At 31.5% G+C, this 20,946-nt stretch overlaps 1 pseudogene; it reads left to right on the forward strand.

Moving 5' to 3' along the window:
- Positions 1–8,007: 8,007 nt before the first annotated feature.
- Positions 8,008–8,507, forward strand: LOC102887039 (annotated as a pseudogene).
- Positions 8,508–20,946: the final 12,439 nt, after the last annotated feature.

Below are 20,946 nucleotides of genomic sequence, written 5' to 3' on the forward strand. Positions count from 1 at the left end.
ATCATGAGAAAGAAAAAGTTGAAGACAGTGCAATTTCTGATTTCAAGTTATATTACAAAACTGTAGCAATCAAAACAGGATAATATTGCTATAAGAACAAACACACAGTCCCATAGACTATAATAGAGAGCCCAGAAATAAATCCAAGCATATAAGGTCAACTATTTTTTAGGTTCCAAAAAAATACAATGGGGAATGGACTGTCTCTTTAAATAAATGGTAGTGGGGAAACTGTTAAACCATACATTTTTAAATTAAATTGCATAATTATCTTACACCATACACAAAATTAACTCAAAACTGATAAAAATCTTGAATGAAAGACCTTAGTTTCTTTATAACTCCTAGAAGAAAACATGGATTAAACTTTCCTTGGCATTGGTCTTGGTAATTATAGATAAGCCAATGAAAGCAAAAATCAATAAATGGGACTACACCAACCTCAAAGCCTTCTTCACAGTAAAGAGAACAATCAGAAAAATGGACAGGCAATTTAGGAAATGTAAAAAAATGTTTGCAAACCATGTATCTTTTAAAAGGGGTTAACATCCAAAATATGTAAGGAACACATACAACTTGATAACAAATAATAATAATTACCCAATTAAAATGTGGAAAGTGTCTGGATAGACAATTTTCCAAACAAGACACAGATATATGAAAAGGTCCTCGATGTTATTACTCACCAGGGAAATATAAATCAAAACCATGATGAGATTTCACCTCACACCTTTTAGGATGACTATTACCAAAGGATTAGACCTAACAAATGTTGAGAAGGATATGGAAAAAAAGAATACCCTTTATACTGTTGGTAGAAATGCAAATTGATACAGTCATATGGAAAACAGTGTGGAGGTTCCTCAAAAAGTTAAAAATAGAACTTTCTTATGGTCTAGCAATTCAATTTCTAGGGATATAGCCAAAGGTAACAAAATCTGGATCTAAAAGGGATATTTGCACTCCTGTATTCATTGCAACTTTATTCATTATAGCCCCAAAATGGAAATAGCCCAAGCATTCATCAATGGATGATTGGATCAAGAAAATAGGGTGTATAAATGTACAAATATTAAAGTCATAATAAAATTCTTGCATTTACAACAATATGGATGAATCTGGAGGATATATGCTAAGTGGAATAATCAAGACACAGAAAGACAAATACTGTATGTTCTTATTATCAGTGGATTCTTTAAAGAGTCAAATTTACAGAAGCAAAATATATAACATTAAAATGATATAAATTTTATAACATATGAAAACATTTGAAAGAGTATACAAAAATGATGCAAAAATATTAACAGAATCACAAGCTATGGTGAAAGAATGTTCTTTAAAATCTTATCAATTATTTTAAATGTAAGCAAATTCAAACATTGTTAACAAACGTGTGATTAAACACTAAGTCTAAAAGCATGTTGTTTATAAGAGAAGCAGATTAAAGAATTTTAAAACACAAACACATACAATGATTTAATTCTAAAAGGAATATATACATTACAAACATTTTATGAAAAATAACTTGTATCATATTAATATGAGAAAAATGTACCAAATAGACAATTAAAATTAATCAAGACAGTATTCAGAAATATCTGATAATCAAGAATTTATGTGCATCCAATGTAACATTAAAATGTTTATTTAAAACATCTCAAATATTTAAGAAGCAAAACTAACAAATTTACAATGACAATAGAAAATTTGACAAGTCAAGCTGATGAAACTTAAGAAAGGTATTCAAGAAATGCAAAATAACAATGTTAGCAAACACGTACAAATATATAAAGTAAATAACACAGTAAATTTAAATACAAACTAAACATAACATACTTAGAATAGAATATAATGTAGATAAATATAAAATTAATAAAATAAAAATCAGTAAGTAGGATCAAGACTTAAAATATAGTTCCAAAAATGCTAACAGGGTAAACAATAGCAAAATTGAGAAATAAAGAAAAGACAGAACATACATAAGATATTTAAAAATATGTCACAATACAAAATCTATAAAATATAGAGAGAATACATATTAAAAATTTTAAGATGTGACAATTTTTGTCTGAGAATTTAAAACTAAGAAATAGTTAACTTGTCTAAAATAAAAATTACAGAAATTCAGTCCTGATTAAGAGGAAAACATGAATTAACCAATCCCTCAAAAATTGTAATAAAATATACATAACATAAATTTATAATTGAAGCCATGTTATGGTGACATTAAGTTCATTCACAGTGTTGTACAACCATCACCCATATCCATGTCTAGAACCAGTCATCATTCTGAACTCTGCCTCTGTAATCGCTCGGCGATAACCACTCATCTCTCCCACCTCCAGGCCTTGGAAGTGGCTGTTTTACTTTCAGTCACTATGAATCTCAATATCATAAGTACTTCATATGTGTCTTTGTGACTGACTTACTTCATTTGACATTTATCGGAATTTCATTGCTTTTAATTCTGAATAATATTTCATTGCACGTATATATTAGATTGTGTTTAATCTTTCATCCATTGATGGACACTTTGAGTTGTTTCTATTTGCTGGCCATTGTGGATAACATTGCTATAAACATGGGTATACAAATATCTGCTTGAATCTCAGCTTTCAATTCTTTTGTTGCAAATACCCAAATATGGAATTTCTGGATCATATGAATTCTGTGTTTATTTTTTTTAAGAAATGGAACTGGAGATGTATGAGATACCCAATTTTTGGATGTTCTCATTAAGACATTGTTTTCTGTTTGTTTTATTTTATTTGCATTTTTAATAATAGTCATCCCAATATATGTAAAGTGTTATCTTACTAAAGGTTGATTTGCATTTTCCTAGTGATAAATGATATCAAGCATCTTTTCACGTGTTTATTGGTCCTCATTTATTTTCTTTGAAAGAACGTTCAAGTCGTTGTTCATAATTTAATTGGATTGCTGTTGTTTTTGAATTATAGGGCTTTTAAATATATTCCAGTCATTAATACCTTATCGAATACGTATTTGCAAACATTTTCTCCAATCTGTGAATTGCTCTTTTACTCTTTGATAGTGTTCTTTGATTAACAAACATTTTCATTTTCAACTTGCTAAGGTCCAATTTATATATATATATATACATGCATAAAATATGTTTTTAAAATTACCTGTGCTTTTGGTATCATATCCAAGAAATCGTTGCCAAATTTTATTCCATGAAGTTCTCTCCCTATGTTTTCCTTTAAGAGTTTTATAGTTTTAGGTCTTATGTTTAGGTATTTGATTTATATTAAGTGAATTTTTATACATGGCATAAGTTAAAAGTCCAAATTAATCATTTTTTTTTAAATGTGGACATTTAGTTTTCCCAGCACCATTAATTTGAAAGATGGTCTTTTATCCATTGAATGATTGGCACTCTTGTTCAAAATAATTTGACTGTAGATGTAAGGGTAATTTCTGGGCTCTCTATTCTATTTTATTGCTCTATGTGTCTGGTTTATATTGTATCACATTGTTTTGATAACTGCAGCTTTGTTGTAAGTTTTGAAATCAGAAGTGTAAGACCTTCAACTTTGTTCTTTTTAAGATTGCTTTGGCAACTTGGAGATAATTGAAATTCTATGTGAATTTTAGGATGGAATATTTTATTTCTCAGGAAAATATTGTGATCTTGTTACAATTCACATTGAATATACGTATATACACACACTTTGGGTCATATTAACATCTTAATACTATTAAGTCTTGCAATCTTTTAAAATGAAATATCTTTCCGTTTTTGTGTGTCTTCTTTAATTTCTTTCAACAATATATTTTTTAATTTTTCAGTTTACAAGTCTTTCATCGCCTTCATCAAGTTTATAAGTAATTTGTTCTGTTTTATGCTATTTTAAGTGGACTCGTTTTTTAAATTTTCTTTCCCATTTTGTTAGTGTTAGTGTACAGAAAGGCAACTATTTTTGTGTGCTGATTTCGTATCTTGCAACTTTTGCCTTTCCCTAATAATTGGTTACATAGAGCAAAGAAAGGGGTTTATTGAGATGGTATCTACTCCTGGTGCAGATGCTGTGAAAATGATTGAAATGACAACAAAGGGTTTAGAATATTACATGAATCTTGTTGATAAAGCAGTGGCCGGGTTTGAGAGTACTGACTCTAATTTTGAAAGAAGTTCTGTAAGTAAAATGCTATCAAACAGCATCATGTGCTACAGAGAAATTTTTCGCAAAAGGAAGAGTCATTTGATGGGGCAAATTTCATTGTTGGTTTACATTAAGAAATTGCCACAGCCACCCAATCTTCAACAACCACCACTCTATTCAGTGAGCAGCCAAAGGCATAGAGGCAAAACCCTACACCAGCATGATGGTTAGCATTTTTAACAATAAAGTATTTTTAGAGTATGTACATTAATTTTAGATAGAATTTTATTCACACTAAATAGACTACGGTATAGCATAAACATAATATTATATGCATCAGGAAACTAAAAATCATGTGACTTGCTTTGTTGCAATATTTGCTTAATTGTGGTGGACTGAAACTAAACTTGCAATATATCTGAGGTATTGTCTGTCATATGTCTTATTGCAGATCTCTTTAGATTTATCCTACTTGGTGTCATCGAGCTTTCAGTTATTTAGTCTTGCCTTTTCTCAAATTTGTAGTTTTGACCATTGCTTCTTCAAATAATGTCTCTGCTCCTTTTTCTCTCTTATATCTTTCTGAGACTTCCATAACAAATATGTTTGCTCTTTTGGTGGTGTGTCATATGTAGTTCAGCCTCTGTTTAACTTTTGGTTGTTCTTTGGACTCCATAATTTCACAAGTCTAATTTCCAGTTCTCTGATCTTCTGCTGGCCCGTGTCAACTGTCGAAACCCCACACCCGTTTTTAAAAATCGTATTTTTTCAGCTCCCGATATTGTTTTAATTACTCGTCATAATTTATATCTCTTTATTGATGTGATAATTTTTTACATATGTTGTTTTTCTAATTTCCTTTAGTTTGCTTTCCTTAACTCATTGAACATTTGTAAGACAGTTGTTTCAAGTCTGTCCAGTAAGTTTTATTTTTATGTATCTTCAAGGATGGCTTCTGAATTTTTTTTTAAATGTCGTATTTCTCTGTTTTTGTATGCCTTGTGAACATCTTCATCAAAATCTGTGCACTCAGAAATATCCATCTCTTGGATGGTAGACCACCTAAGAAGATCAGGTGCTATAAGTGTAAAATATAAAAAATAAAAAATAAAATAAAGGATTATAAGCTGACAAGGTCCTTGTAATCTGTGAGGGCTGACATCTCCTCTACACCAAAATCATGCCACTCGGGGAAGGGTGTGGAGCAAGGTGAACAAAAATGCTGTGGAATTCCCTATTATTCTGAATGTGTTTTTTTGAGATTGAATATTCACTTGCTTCCTGTACAGCTATGACTAGTTTCCAGACCTCCAATTATTCGGTTGTTTTTGGATGTCTTCACCATACATCAAGAGCCTGACACTTCCTAGTCAGCAGTTTTGCTACTCTTAGCCCAAATCAATCAATTTTTTTTGAAATTGAGAAGATAATTAAAAATATATCACTCTAATAGACATGAGGCCTAGATGGTTCATAAACTTAATAAAAATTAAAGAGACAAATATTTTCTAGGTAAATTTATGGTTTTTGAAGTGTGACAAGAAAAGAAAACAATACTATCTGATTCATTTATTATATCTATAATAAACTTAATACAATTATAATTATATAATAAAAGGATAAGAATATTACAAATAAATATCATTATGAACATATAAGCAAAAATCCACAAAACAATAAATAGTATTTAGCCATATGATAATTAAAAAAAAAAAAAACCTGTCAGGAAATTAAGGTTTGTAGCAAGTTGTTTCAGTGTCAGAATTTCTTTTCAAAATATTTTATTTCACAAATTTAGCCTTTCTTTTAATTGCCACAATTGTAAACACCTGTATGATCACCTCCATAATCAGGCGCAGACTATTTCTATTGCCCCAGAACATTCTCTAATACCTCTTCTTATTCATTCATTTTTCTTCTGAAAATATAGTTTTATGATGACATTTATATTATTGTATAAAATAAAATCACATATTATATGAATAATTACTTTTTATTTATATAATATAAACAAACAATATGCATACATGTGATACATCATTTATATGTATATATGTGTGTGTGTATGTGTGTGTGCTGTAGATATTGTAATTAAGGTCCTGTGTCCAGGGCTGATTATGAACATCCTTGTACAAATCTTTTGCAGACATACGTTTTCATCTGTCTCAGGTAAATGCCTAAGATCGGGATGGGTACATCACAGAAGGGTTGCATCAACATATGAGTGTCCCACTTATTCTACATCCTTAGAAATTTAAAGTTTTAGTATTTTTTAATTAGACATTTTGTTGCCTGGGGAAGAGTAATGTGCACTTCCCAATGATTAATGTTCTTGAGCATATTTCACTTACTTCTTGGCCATCCGTGTACAGGTATGCTCAAATCTCATTTTTCTTTTCTTTTCTTTTTCCTTTCAACTATGGTTGACATTTGATATTATATGAGTTTCAAGTGTACAGTATAGTGCTTACATTGTTTATCTTTTTATTGTTGATTACAGAAATTCTTTTCTTTGACATATGTACTTTGAGTACTTTCCCCTCAATCTGTTGATTGCATATTCATTTATTTCATGCGGTCTCTTTTATTTTAAATTTTCAATAATTATATTTATTATTTTTTCTATTTTAAGAATAGATTTTTAGTGTTTTGCCTAAAAAAATCTTTGCTTATCCCAATTTTATAATTTACTTTTTAGAAATATTATTGTTTTAGCTTCTATATTTAGATATATAATCCATCTTGAAATAATTTTTACATGAGGATTTTGTTTAGGTTCAAAGTTTATTTATTTATTTTTACTATGGCCATTCTTTTTTTTATTTTCTCAACTTAGAGCCTCAGAATTCTTTTTAATATAATGTATTACATTATATTGCATTATCTGAGAGAGGCACACAAAGCAGAAAAATTTGTTCAACAAAATTCAACTCTATGATATTAAAAATAATAAACCTCTTAGCAAATAACAATAAAAAAAACTTCCTTAGACTAATAAAACATGCATATATCTGTATATATATATATATATATATATATATGTTACATACATATACATGATATGTAACGTGTAATATTAACATAATATATACTGTAAACATATGCAATTTGGAGGTTTTAATAATCCCCAATTAATCCTGAATACCACTTGTCAGGATCAAGACAATGACTTAATTTTAATCTTTTTAGTTTTACATTGTAATGAGGCACTAAACAATATAATAAGACAACAAAAATAAATATAATGTGCAGTATTTGGAAAGTAAAAATCTTGTTATTTAAAGAGAATATCATTATCTACATAGAGAATGCAATAAAATCTATCAGATATTTTTTTAAAAATATGACAAGACCATCTAAAATGTAAAATTAATCTTAACACTATACATTAGAGTCCTTATTTGTTAGTTTATTAACAGACATCTCACAGAAGAGTAAGATTTAAAGAAACATAGTATTGGCTAGATAGAGAACCAGAAGAGAGAAAGAGCAATTAGGGAGATCATTTTATAAACTATATAAATGTCTAACCAATGTACTGTATACTTGAAACTAATAAAATAAAATAAAAATAAAAAATTAAAAACATAGTATGCATATAAAGATACTTCATTTCAATAATAGTATATATGCATATTATTATAACACTTTGAGACCATGACACATGCATAAGAATGTTCATGCAATATATTTATGTATTGTTTATGGGAACAATCCAAATTTATATCAACATAGAAATTGATAAATACAGCATGGTAGTAATTTATAAAATGAAATATTATAATTCCACAATTTCAATGAATGACGCATAACTGCATATCTCTGCATATACCTACATTAAAAATTATTGTGTATAAGTATAAGCCGAATAATAATATGCATGATATATCATTTATTTGTGGTGGAATTTGTACTGGACCGACGCATAGTGAATGGGAAATGGAGTACTTCCTGAGGTGGAAGAAATTCAGTTCACAGATGCTAATACTACTCGAGAACCTGAAGAAAATTTAGATTGTTCAGAGTTAATTGAAACAAATCTTAATTCTCAAAATGTTGGTAAAGAAACAGATGGTACAAAAAGAAAATATTTATCTGACAGCGAGTCTGATGATAGCAAACCAGAGAAAAAACAAGATGCTGCTGATAAACCAAGAGGCTTTGGCAGAGGTCTTGATGCTGCATGAATAGTTGGTGCCACAGACAGCAGTGGAGATGTCTCTCATGGTGGAAAGATGCAGATGAGGCAGATCTGATGCTGGCAAAGAGGCAAATAAGAAGTGTCCTCAAATGGTAATTGCTTTCTATGAAGAGAGACTAACTTGGCATTTTTGTCTGAAGACAAAGCTCAATAATTGTTTGCATAAAACTTCATTCTAATGAAAATCAATTTGATATGTTTGCTTTGAAGTACTATTGGGGAGTCGTGAGGACGGGGACAGCTGCATCTATAGCACTGGTTACTTTGAACAAAAGCTTTCTGTATTTGCTTCCTTTATCAGAAAAGAACATGGTATATTTTTTTCTCTGCATTAGAGAACAGATTTTCTAAATGTTAGAACCTCCTTTGTCATTTCTTGGTCATAATTGGTGTATGCCTCAGGATCAGCTTGGGTTTTATGTTTATTTAGTTTCTTTTTGGTGTGTATACATAGAATACATATGTAAATGGTTTTCTTTTTTTTTAACATTTATGAAAAAAACATAGCATTTTACCACCGTGGATTGGCCCATCATTCTGGGATGCCATCATTTTCAGCAACCTAAGAAACCTTTGAAATTAAAGAGATAATTTGTAATTAATTTGGGCAATTTAAATGTAATGTAAGCAACTAAAATTGGACAATTTAAAGCAGCCATATCAAACTCTATATTCGTATCTGCAGCCATAAAAAAATGCATGTTTATTTACAAAACTCCTAAAGGAAAATTTTGTCACTACGAACAACCTCCCCACCGAAATGAGAAGACTAGGCAAATCCTGCTGTGTTTTAATTAGGAAAGTAAGACTTATTTAAAGGTTCCTTTAGGAGAGATGAAATCCTTCTGCTGCATTAACTTAAAGAATTAGATTTACTGAACGTTTACGACTTTGTTCATGAAATGAAGGTTAGAGATGGTTGGAGATCTGGCAGTTTAGGACCTGCTGGGATAAGTGCATGAATGAACTTTTATAATCTAAACTTTTGACTTGCGTGTATTTTCATTATCCCAATTCATTCCTTACATGTAGACTCAATATCAGTGTTTGGGTTATTGGTTCAGCAGAAGCCAAGAAAAACAATAACTTTGTAGTAATTAGAATGTTATGCATCTGTATATTGTTTCCTTAATTGTAAATACTGGTAAAAAGTGGTCAATAAATAGTTTTATATTCAAAAAAATTTAAAATAAATAAATAATTTCAAGCAAAAGTAAATAATCTTTGTGGATTTATACATTTTAGCCAAAAATGAAACCACACATTTTCCCCCACCCCCGCTATCATGGTTAGTGCAAGAAACTAAACAGAAAGGTTTTTGGTAAAGAATTTTTGTGCTGGGCAATTTGGGATGACCTTCCCACAACCTCTGCTCCAGTATAACTAAGAGATAACCCACCATCATGACACTCCGCAGGAAGGGAGCAAGGATGCTGGAAGGCCACCGCAGAGAAAGTACTGCTTCCTCTCTTAAAGTATTAATTCATGGTTACAACTATCAGATAGGGACAGAAGTGCCCTGTATTTTACTTCCATATCGCCGGTCATTGGAGCAAACATCAAACTGGCCAAATTGCTAGTACTTATAGAGGACCGAGGAAGCAAGGAAGTCTGAGAAATTGTTTCTGTCACATTTTAACTAGAAGAATGGTGCAGTGGAGCTTGAGTAAGGGGAGTGACACTGACTACATGCTACTACTTTCTGCTTTAGCAGTAGAAGGTAGGGGTCCGGGGTAATATTAGGAGAGGCACCACAAGGCCTCGTTTCTATCTGTATTTTGTGTTTATTTTTTTAAAGTATTGTAGACAAATAAACAAAAGTGTAAGCAAGATTAAACTAGGTGCTAGATTTCTAAATGTGTGTTATATTATCCCTACTCCTATCTGTATATTTGAAATATTTCAAGATATAGTATACATTTGTTCTTTTAATTTAAGTATTCTGAATTTGGAACATATACCCATGTCTATTGATCAGATTGATAAGATGATATAAAATTGAGGATAATAGTCTAGTTTAATTTTGGTAACCTTAAAGACTATCGGAAAGAAATTTCTCTTCGTGAATACATAATGACCCATTATAAAGTGAAATGATGAAATTCCTTCTGTCATCATATTTCTGGGTGGCAGATTTTTATCATATTTTCTTTATACATATCTCAGGTATATTACAATAAATGATATATTAATTACATTTTGAAGTGAAAATCTGTGCCTTTATTTAATACCGATAAATCAGTCTAAGTTGTATGTGTGTATGAGTTTGAATTAACCCATTTTGGCTTCATGCCTCCACATCTGGACAGCAGGAAACAGCGTTTTACTGTTAAAAGCTAATCATGTCACCTGTGACTATTGTACACCAGGCACAAGATGGCTAAACAGCTCATAGGGGAGACACTTTACTGCTATGAAGTTCATCTCTCTGCCAGATGTTGTCATGGCAACCACACAACATTGCCTTCTTTGTTTGCTCATAAAAGATGCCTACTGATCCCGAAGAGTTTCTCTTATTTCCTCTAATAGGTTAAGGATCCAATTAATCACAGATTCTCAGGAGAAAGGTAAAGTTTTAACTCTTGCTAATTGAGAGGCTATTTAACAAGGCTCAGTGGGTGCTCTGGTTATCCAAAGTCATTAAAAGTTTTACCCACAATCCCAAGAGACTTTATATTGATCCCAGCATTGCTCTTCCAATTAAGGTGCATGTCTCCTCCCTTGGAGCACACAATGCCTATGATTAGTACCATGCTGTTTTGTTAGTGAACACTCCAACCCCACAGATGTAAGAGAAAAAAAAAGTGAATCAAAGCTTCCTAGAAATTATATTTCCAGGCAATTGAATCACCCTTCAACTTCTATTCACCAATTTCATTAAAGTGTAATGAGTAACGGAAGATCCCACGGTATCGATGCCTGTTAGAACATACATTAATATAAGCACGCATCTTTAAGAGACTGCACAGTACGTCCAACAAACCCAGGTGTGGCTAGGAAGGATTGTGTGGCAAACTTCCAAATCTAGAAGTTGGAAAGATAATGTTATTTCTAGTCTCTCTTTGCTTCTTAATTATTTAATATGTGAGCATTTAAAGAAACTAAACAAAAACCTCTTACACATTTTTTTACTAGTCATTGTATTTTGTTGTCCTACATTTGTGAAAATAAAGGGTGGGGGGCGCGGTTAGGTGGAGGAAGGAAGTTTATGAAACCATTTTATTTCTGAGGTACTTTACATGTATTTTATTTTATTTCCAAAACCATTGCTTTTTTACTAATTATAGTTGACATATAATATTATAATAATTATAGTACTACAATATAGTAATTTCACGTTTATATCCCTTATGATATGATCACCACTGTAAGTCTAGTAAACATCTTCACTGTACAAAGTTATTACAATATTATTGACTATATTATTTGTGCTGTACATTTTATTTCTGTAACATTTATTTTATAACCGAAAGTTTGTACTTCTTGTTTCTCTTCATTTTTTTCACCCACCCTCATACACCCCTCCCTCCGTTTTATCTGTTTCTCTGAATCTGTTTCTCTTTTGTTTTATTTGTTCACTTATTTTGTTTTTAGACTCAACATATAAGTGAAATCATACAGTATTTATCTTTCTCAGTTCATCTGATTTCACTTAGCCCAATACCCTCTATCCATGTTGTTACAAATGGGATGATTTTATTCACTTTATGCGTGGGTGATAATACTCCATTACTCACACACACACCTCTTTTAATCTATTTGCCTATTGATGGAAACCTAGGCTGCTTCTGCATCTTAATTCTCATAAATAAATTTCCCTGAACATAGGGCTGCATATTTTTTTCAAATTTTGTTTATGCGTACTTTGAATAAATACTCAGTAGTGGAAGAATGATGAATCCTATGGCAGTTCTATTTTTAGTTTTTTTAAGGAAACTCCAGACTGTTTACCATAGTGGTTATACCAATTTGCAATCCCATCAACAGTGCACAAGGATTCCCTCTTCTCTACATCCTCACCAACAGGTGTTGATTTATCGATGATAGCCATTCTGACAGGTGTGAGGTGATAGCTCATTGTGTTTTTGATTTGTATTTCTCTGATGGTTAGTGAAGTTGAGCATCTTTTAATATGTTGAAACACATCCATAACAATATTGCTGAGACTAATATCTGAGAGTTTATTGCCTACGTTTTCTTTGAGAAATTTTGTTTTCGGGTTTTATGTTCAAGAATTTATTCTATTTTGTGTTTATTCTTGTATACGGTATAAGAAATTGGTCCAGTTTCATTTTTTGCATATATCTGTCCAGTTTTCCCGACACCATTTATTAAATAGACTGTCTTTACCCAATCGTACATGTTTTCCTCTTATCTCATAGATTAAATGACCATACAGGTGTGAGTTTACTTCTGGGCTCTCTATTCTGTTTCAGTGATCTATGTGTCTGTTTTTATGCCAGTACCATGCTGGTTTTTTTCACTTTTATTTTATTTTATTTTATTTTATCAATTGTATAGCATAGTAATCAGAGATCCCCATAACTTTCAAAGCAATCATCCCACTAATTCTAGTACCCCTCTTCCCCCTCATATATTTATTACATTATTAACCATCTTCTCTATGCTACACTCTACAACTCCATGTCTATTCTGCAACTATCCATTTGTACCTCTTAATCCCTTTGCCTTTTTTTGTTCCCCCTAACTCCTTCCCATCTAGTATTCCTCTAAATATTATCTGTATCTATGAGTTTATTGTTGTTGTTGTTGACTTTGTTCTTTAGATTCCACAGTATGTGAAATCATGTGATGTTTGTCTTTCTCTATCTGACCTATTTCATTCAGCACAATACCCTCTAGGTCCACCAAGGCAATATCTTTTTCCATCCCTTTCCTTTTAGTCTGTGTGTGTCTTTTAATCTGAAGTGAGTCTCTGGTAGGCAGCTGTGCTGTTTTAATTACTATAGCCTTGTGGTATAGTTTAAAAGCATGAAGCATAATATTTCTAACTTTCTGTATCTTTTTTTTAATTAAATATATTGGCATGACATTGGTTAATCAAATCATAGATTTCAAGTGTACAATTCAATAATATGTAATATGTATATTGCATTGTGTGTTGACCACCTAAAGTCAAATCTCGTTCCAACACCATATATTTGATCCCCTTTACCCTTATTTACCTTTCTCACTCCCTCTTTCCCATTGGCAACCACTGAACTGTTGTCCCTGTCCATGAGTGTCTGTTTGTCATGTTTGTTTTTTGCTTTCAGTTTTATATCTCACACATAAGTGAAATCATATGGTTCTCTACTTTTTCTGTCTGACTTATTTTGCTTGGCATGACAATCTCAAGATCCATCCACATTGTTGCAAATGGCAGTATTTCACTTTACTTAGGCTATTCAGGTTTTTCTTTTGTGGTTCCACATAAATTTTAGGATTATTTGTTCTAGTTCTGTAAAAATATGTCATTGGCATTTTGATAGAGATTGCATTGACTCTTTACCGTGTTTTGGGTAGTATGAATATTTTAACAATATTATTTTTTCCAGTCCATGAACATGGTATATGCTTTTATTTATTGGTGTCATTTTCAATGTATTTTATCAATTGTCTTATAGTTTTTAGATTACAGGTTTTTCATCTCCTTGGTTAAATTTATTTTAGAGATTTGATTGATTGATTGATTAATGCAATTATTTTCTTAAGTTATCTTTCTGATTATTTTTAATGTGTAGAAACAACATATTTCTGTATATTAATTTTGTATTCTGCAATTTTATTGAATTTTTAAATTAATTCTACTAAATTTTTGTGGAATATTTATAGTTTCTTATATATAGTATTATGTCATATGCAAATGGTGACAATTTTATTTCTTTCATACCAATTTGGATGCCTTTTTTTTTCTTGTGTGAGTGCTGTGGCTAGAATTTCGAATGCTAGGTTGAATAGAATTGCTATGAGTGTCTTGTTCCTGATCTTAAAGGAAAAGCTTTCAGTTTTTACCATTGAGTATAACACTAGCTGTGGGTTTATCTTGTCTGGCCTTTATTATAATTGAGGTAAATTTCCTCAATATCTCCTTTGTTGAGAGTTTTTTAAATTATAACTATGTTTAATTTTGTCAAATGCTTTTTCTGGATCTATTGAGATGATTATCTAATGTTTATCCTTGGTAATGCTTATGTGGTACACGATGTTCATTGATTTGGGGATATTGAACTGTCCTTGCAGCCCCAGAATAAATCCCACTTGATCATGATGTGTGATCCTATTAATATATTGTTGAATTTGGTGTGATAATATTATGTTGAGAATTTTTGTGTCTATGTTTATCAGGGATATTGGCCTGAATTTTTTTTTTTTTTTTTTTTTTAGTTCATTTGTTTGGTCTTTACATCAGGATAATGTTGGTATTGCAGAATGAGTTTGAAGTGTTCCTTTGACTTCAATATTTTGGAATACAATATATTGAGAAGGACAAGTATTAATGTGTCTTTAGCTCTTTGAGACAACTTGTGAAGTCATCTGGTTTTAAATTTCTGTTTTGCAGAGGTTTTTGATTACTAATTCAAATTTGTTACTTGCAATTGGTCTCTTCAGATTTTTCTGTATTTTTCCTGGTTCAATCTTGGGAAGTTTTCTGTTTCTAGAAATTTATCCATTTTTTTTAGGTGATCCATTTATTGACATATAATTGTTCATAGTATTTTTTCATGATAATTTATATTTCTGTGGTAAGGTTGTAACTTCTCCTTTCATTTCTGATTTGATTTATTTAAGCATCCTCTTTTTTTCTTGATGAGTTCAGCTAAATGTTTATTATTTTGTTTATCTTTTTAAATGACCAACTTTAGTTTCATTGATAATTTCTATTTTTTATACTCAATTTCTTGTTTCTTGATGTAGATATGTGTCACTATTTGATTCTCTCTTAGAACTACTATTCCTGAATCACATAGATTTCAGAAAGTTTTGTTCCCATTTTTATTTGTCACAAGATATTTTTGATTACCTGTTTATTTGTTGACAGACACACTTTTAGTAGCATGTTGTTTAGTCTCTACCTTTTCGTATTTTTTTCAGTTTTCTTCCTGGAATTGATTTCTAGTTTTATATCATTGGGATTGGAAAATATGCTTGATATAATTTCAACTTTCTTGAATTTATGGAGGTTTGTTTTATGTCCTAACGTGATTTATCCTGGAGAATATTCTATGTGCACTTGAAAAGAATGTGTATTCTGCAGTTTTCGAATAAAATGTTCTGTATATATCTATGAAACTATTTAATTTAATGTGTCTTTTAAGGCTAATGCTTCCTGATTGGTTTTCTGTCTGGAAGATCTAAGAATTAATGTAAAGGGATATTAAAGTCCACTACTATTATTGTAGAATTACTTTGAATTCTTTATCAGACAAGTTATTGTCAAGTTTTCTTTTATGTCTCTTAATATTTGTTTTATATATTTAAAGTGCTCCTACATTGGATGCATAAATATTTATGAGTGTTATATCTTGTTCTGGACTATACACTTTATCATTTTGTAATGCCCTTTTATACTTTATGTATTTTATATCATATTAGATGTTTTTGTTTTGTGTTATCCCCTAACTACTTGTAGTTGATTTTTCTTCTTTTGCATTTTACTTTTGCATATAACTTTTTAGTGGCTGATACATTGTCTTTACTATATATTTGTCTTTAACAGTGAGATTTTTAAAAAGTATATATTAATGTATTTTCTGGTTGTGGCCTTTTCTTTTCCATTAAATGAAGTCCCTTTAGCATTTCTTGTAAAAGTAGTTTAGCAGTGATGAACTCTTTTAGTTTTTGCTTGTCTAAGAAACTATTTCTCCTTCAATTATGAATAACCTTTCTGGGTAGAGTTTTGAGACTGTAGGTTCTTTTCCTTTAGCACTTTCAATATATCTTGCCACTCCCTTGTGGGTTACAAAGTCTCTGCTGATAAATCACGTAATAACTTTACGGGATTTTCCTCGTATGTGACTAGTTCCACACCCCCCGCCACCATTAATCCATTTAAGATTATCTCTTTGCCTTTAAACTATGACATTTTAATTATGATGTGTCTTTGTATGGATCTTTTTGGATTCATCTTGATTGGGACTTTTTGTGTACCCTGGCTCTGGATGTTCATTTCCTTTCCCTGTTTAGGGAGTTTTTCAGCCATTATTTCTTCAAATAAATTGTCTGCCCCATTCTCTTTCTTCTTCATTCGTGACCTTTATAAATGTGATTATTAGCATTTTTCTTTAAACTATCCTTTTTTATTTTTTTCATTGTTTTTTCTGTTCTTATTGGATAATTTCCACTATTCTATTTTCCATGTTGCTAATCTCTTGTTCTATAATGTCTAATCTGCTGTTGATTCCCTCTGGTTTATTTTTCATTTTAGTCATCGTCTTCACTTCTGAATGGTTTTATTTTATATTTTCTAACTCTGTTAAAGTTCTCATTGTTTCTCTATTCTTCTCCCAAGTTTGGTTAACATCCTTATAAGTATTACTTTGAATTCTCTATCAGTCAAGTTACTTATTTGCACTTTATTAAAATATATTTCCGTGTTTATTTGTTGTTCTTTAATTTGGAACATATTTATTTATCTCTTCGTTTTGTTTGATCTTCTGTGTTTTCTTTCCTAATAGTTTGACAAAGAAGCCACCTCTCCAGATCTTAAAGGATTGACCTTGTTTAAGAGCTACATCTATGCTAACTCTGTGCCAGGTGGCTTTGGCAGGCCAGTTGAAGCTAAAGCAGGTGTTTGCACCATCAGGGGTGCTCTGGCAATCCAGATTGCTAGATCTGGGGTAGGCATGAGCCAAGATTTCCCAGAGTGCATAGCTCCAAGGGTGCTTTAGCCTGCTGGCTGGCCAACTGACCAGGTCTAAAGTGGGTGTGCTCAAGGCTGCTTGTGGCATGCTACATCAGCCTTGAAGGATGTCTGGAACACTTGGATCGAGTGCTATCTAGAAGAAGGGACAGTGTAAACAATGCACTCACTGACATATCTGATCTTGGAGAGTTCCTCAAGATCCTGGGAGTTTGCACAGTTCAGAAGGCATGCTGGAGCTATATTTTTTCATGAATAGTACAGGTGCCCTCTAAATTACTTTTTTATCACTGTGCCTCAGAGCAGGCACTTCTGGGGCACCTCAGTGATATCTCTACTGCAGGCAACCCCATCAGTGTGGGGTTCTGACCACTGCATCTGTATTTCTCCTACCCTCCCCCACCATGTGGTCGCTCTTATTTGTTGTGCAGAAGCTGTCCAGTATGCCCTCAGCTATTCTTCAAGACATATTTCTCTATATGTAGATGTGTATTCAGTGTATCTGTGAGTTCAGGTGAGTTCAGGGTCTTCCTGTACTGTTATTTGGACCCTGCTTTTCATCTCTTAATAGTTATAGTTATTATTATTAATAAATGCACTTTTAATAGTAAGTAGCCATCAGAATGCTAAGGCATTATGGATTTGTTTAGGTCCTAAGGATACACAGATCCTCAGTTTCCCTCTTTGACTACCCATAGCCACTCAGATGGCATCTCTGAGAGAAATATACCCAGTGCTGAATGTCAAGCAAAATGGCTATTTTTAAACACGAGTTTTTGGGGTTTGTTTTTTCCCTAACCCTCAATTTAGTTGTGAAAATAGCTGAACTTGACTGCAGAAATGTTCTAACAATCCTGCATTTTTTTTATTTTTTGCCTAAATTCACAGGCTACCTCAGTATTTTATAAATTCACCTTTGAGACTGAGAAAATGTAGCCCCCTGGAAGACACACACTTTGGAATTAAATAAAAGAAGACTCTCCATAGAAACTAAAGATTTTTTGTTTCATTTTGAAACTTGTATTTCAAACATTAGTTGAGTCATTAAATCAATTTATCATGTCACCTCTGTATTTTATCCTCATAGTAGAATACAAAATACAAAAGAACATCCCATAAAAAAATATACTTGTGTAATCCTGTTTAAAACATGAGGTGCAGTAAATTGTATTTCTTCCTGTAGTCACATGCCAGCATAAGCGCCTAGCTACCACATACATTCACTCTACCAGAAAAGGCCTGGTCTGTCTGCTGCATCGGCTCTCCACAGTATGAAGAAACAGAATCCAAAATGGTGCACATGGAATTGCAAAGATTTACCTGCTCCTCCAACATGTCTAAAGATCTGTCTTCCAGATTCACAGCCTAACTTATTTTGTTCACTAGTCTACTGCACTTCCAGAAGAACTGAGCTCTAAGCTACCCTCAAAGCCAATACTCTCCTAAGATTTTTTTGTATTTCTTATAAGCATTTGTCCATTAACATGTAGAGCCCTAAGTAGCTCTTGTATGTGGCTTTTGTGGGAATATTAGAGGAGAATTGGCAATACCTTCCTCACTTTGGGTGGGGGAAGGTTTATATAAACCCTCTCTCTAGAATGTCTCTGTGTAATGAACTAACATGATGATAGGGTTATGTGTAGAAGTGTGATATTTTTCTCAGATTGGGATTATCATGAACAATGATTTCTTGAAGTATTTTTTTGTCTTATTAAAAATTTTATTAAAATACAGCTAACATACAATATTATATTAGTTTTAGGTATACACCATAAATACACCAGTTATTCATGTTTATATACCTAAAGAAGTGATCACCATTATAAGTCTAGTAACCATCTGACACTGAACAATTTTACTACAATATTATTGTCTATATATCCCCTATGCTATACATTACATCCCCATGGCTTATTTATTTTATAATTGGAAATTTGAACTTCTTTATCCACTTCAACTTCCCCACCTCTTACTACTTTTTTTCCAATTAGAGCTGACATTTAATATATATTTGTTTCAGGTGGACAGCATAGTGATTAGACATTTATATAATTTTGAAGTGATCCCCCTGATAAGTCTAGTACCCACTAGGACTATACGTCGTTATTACAATATTATTGACTATATTTCCTATGTTCTATTTACATCTGTGTGACTATTTTGTAACTGCTAATTTGTACTTCTTAATCTCTTTACTTCTTTCACCCAGCTCCCAAATCCTTCCATTCTCAACTTTCAGTTTGTTCTCTGCATCTATGAGTCTGCTTCTGTTTTGTTCATTTATTGTATTCTTTAGATTCGACACATAAGAGAGATCGTATGGTATTTATTTTTCTCTGTTTGACTTATTTTGCTTAGTGTTAACCATCCAGGTCCATCCATGTTGTTACAAATAAGCCGTTTTAATGACTGAGTAATATTCAGTTGTATATATGTTCTACATCTTCTCAACTTATTCATCTATTGAAGGATGCTTAAATTGCTTCTATATCTTGGCTATTGTAAATAATGCTCTATTAAACATATATCTTCTCTCATTTACTATATTGTTTTTTATTCCATTTTGTTGATGATTTCCTTTACTGTGCAAAAATTTTTGGTTTAATATAGTCGCATTTGTTTATTTTTGTTGTTGTTGTTTCCCTTGCTCAAAAAGATATATCAGAAAAAATATATTATTTAGAGCAATGTCAGAGAGTTTACTGCCTATGTTTTCTTCTAGGGAGTTTTATGGTTTGGAGTCTTACATTTAAGTCTTCAATCTATTTTGTGTTTTTTATATGGAGTAAGAAGGTAGTCTAGTTTTATTTATTTATTTTTTTTGCATATATCTGTCCAGTTTTCCAAACACTATTTATTAAATAGATTGTCTTTGCTTCTTTGTATGTTTTTTGTCATGGATTAAACAGTTATATAGGCATGTTTTATTTGGATATCAGGTAGCATAATACCTCTAACTTTGTTCTTCTTTCTCAAGATTGTCGTGGTTATTCAAGGTCTTTTATGGTTCCATTTAATTTTAAAATTATGTTCTACTTCTGTGAAAAAATGTCATTGGCATTTTGATAGGAATTACATTGAATCTATAGATTTCTTTGGGTAGTATGGCCATTTTAACAATGTTAATTTTCCTATCAATGTACAAGATATATTATTCCATTTGTTTGTATCTTTGGTTCATTTCTTCAATGTCTTATAATTTCTAAGTACAGGTCTTTTATCTCCTTGGTTAAATTTATTCCTAGGTATTTTTTAATGTGATTGTAAAAGGAATTGTTTTTCTAATTTTTTTCTGATAGTTCGTTATAGATGTATACAAATACAACTGATATCTGAACATTAATTTTGTATTCTGTTTTACTAAATTCATTGATCAATTCTAACAGATTTTTAATGAAATCTTTAGAGTTCACTCTATATAGTATCATGCCATCTGCAAATAATGACAGTTTCATTTTTTCCTTTCCAATTTGGATGCCTTTTATTTCTTTTGCTTGTCTGAAGGCTGTGGCTAGGACTTCCAATACTGTGTTGAATAATAGCAGTGAAAGTGGACAGTCTTGTCTTGTTCTTGATCTTATGGAGAACATTTTTAGCTTTTCACCATTGAGTGTAATGTTAGTTGTGGATTTGTCATATATAGCCTTTATTATGTTGAGGCATGTTTCCACTATTCCCACTTTACTGATAGTTTTTATCATAAATAGGTGCTAAATTTTGCCTAATGCTTTTTCTGCATCTATTGATATAATCAT

This window comes from Pteropus alecto, unplaced genomic scaffold (assembly GCF_000325575.1).
Source record: "Pteropus alecto unplaced genomic scaffold, ASM32557v1 scaffold78, whole genome shotgun sequence".
Classification (NCBI taxonomy): domain Eukaryota; kingdom Metazoa; phylum Chordata; class Mammalia; order Chiroptera; family Pteropodidae; genus Pteropus; species Pteropus alecto.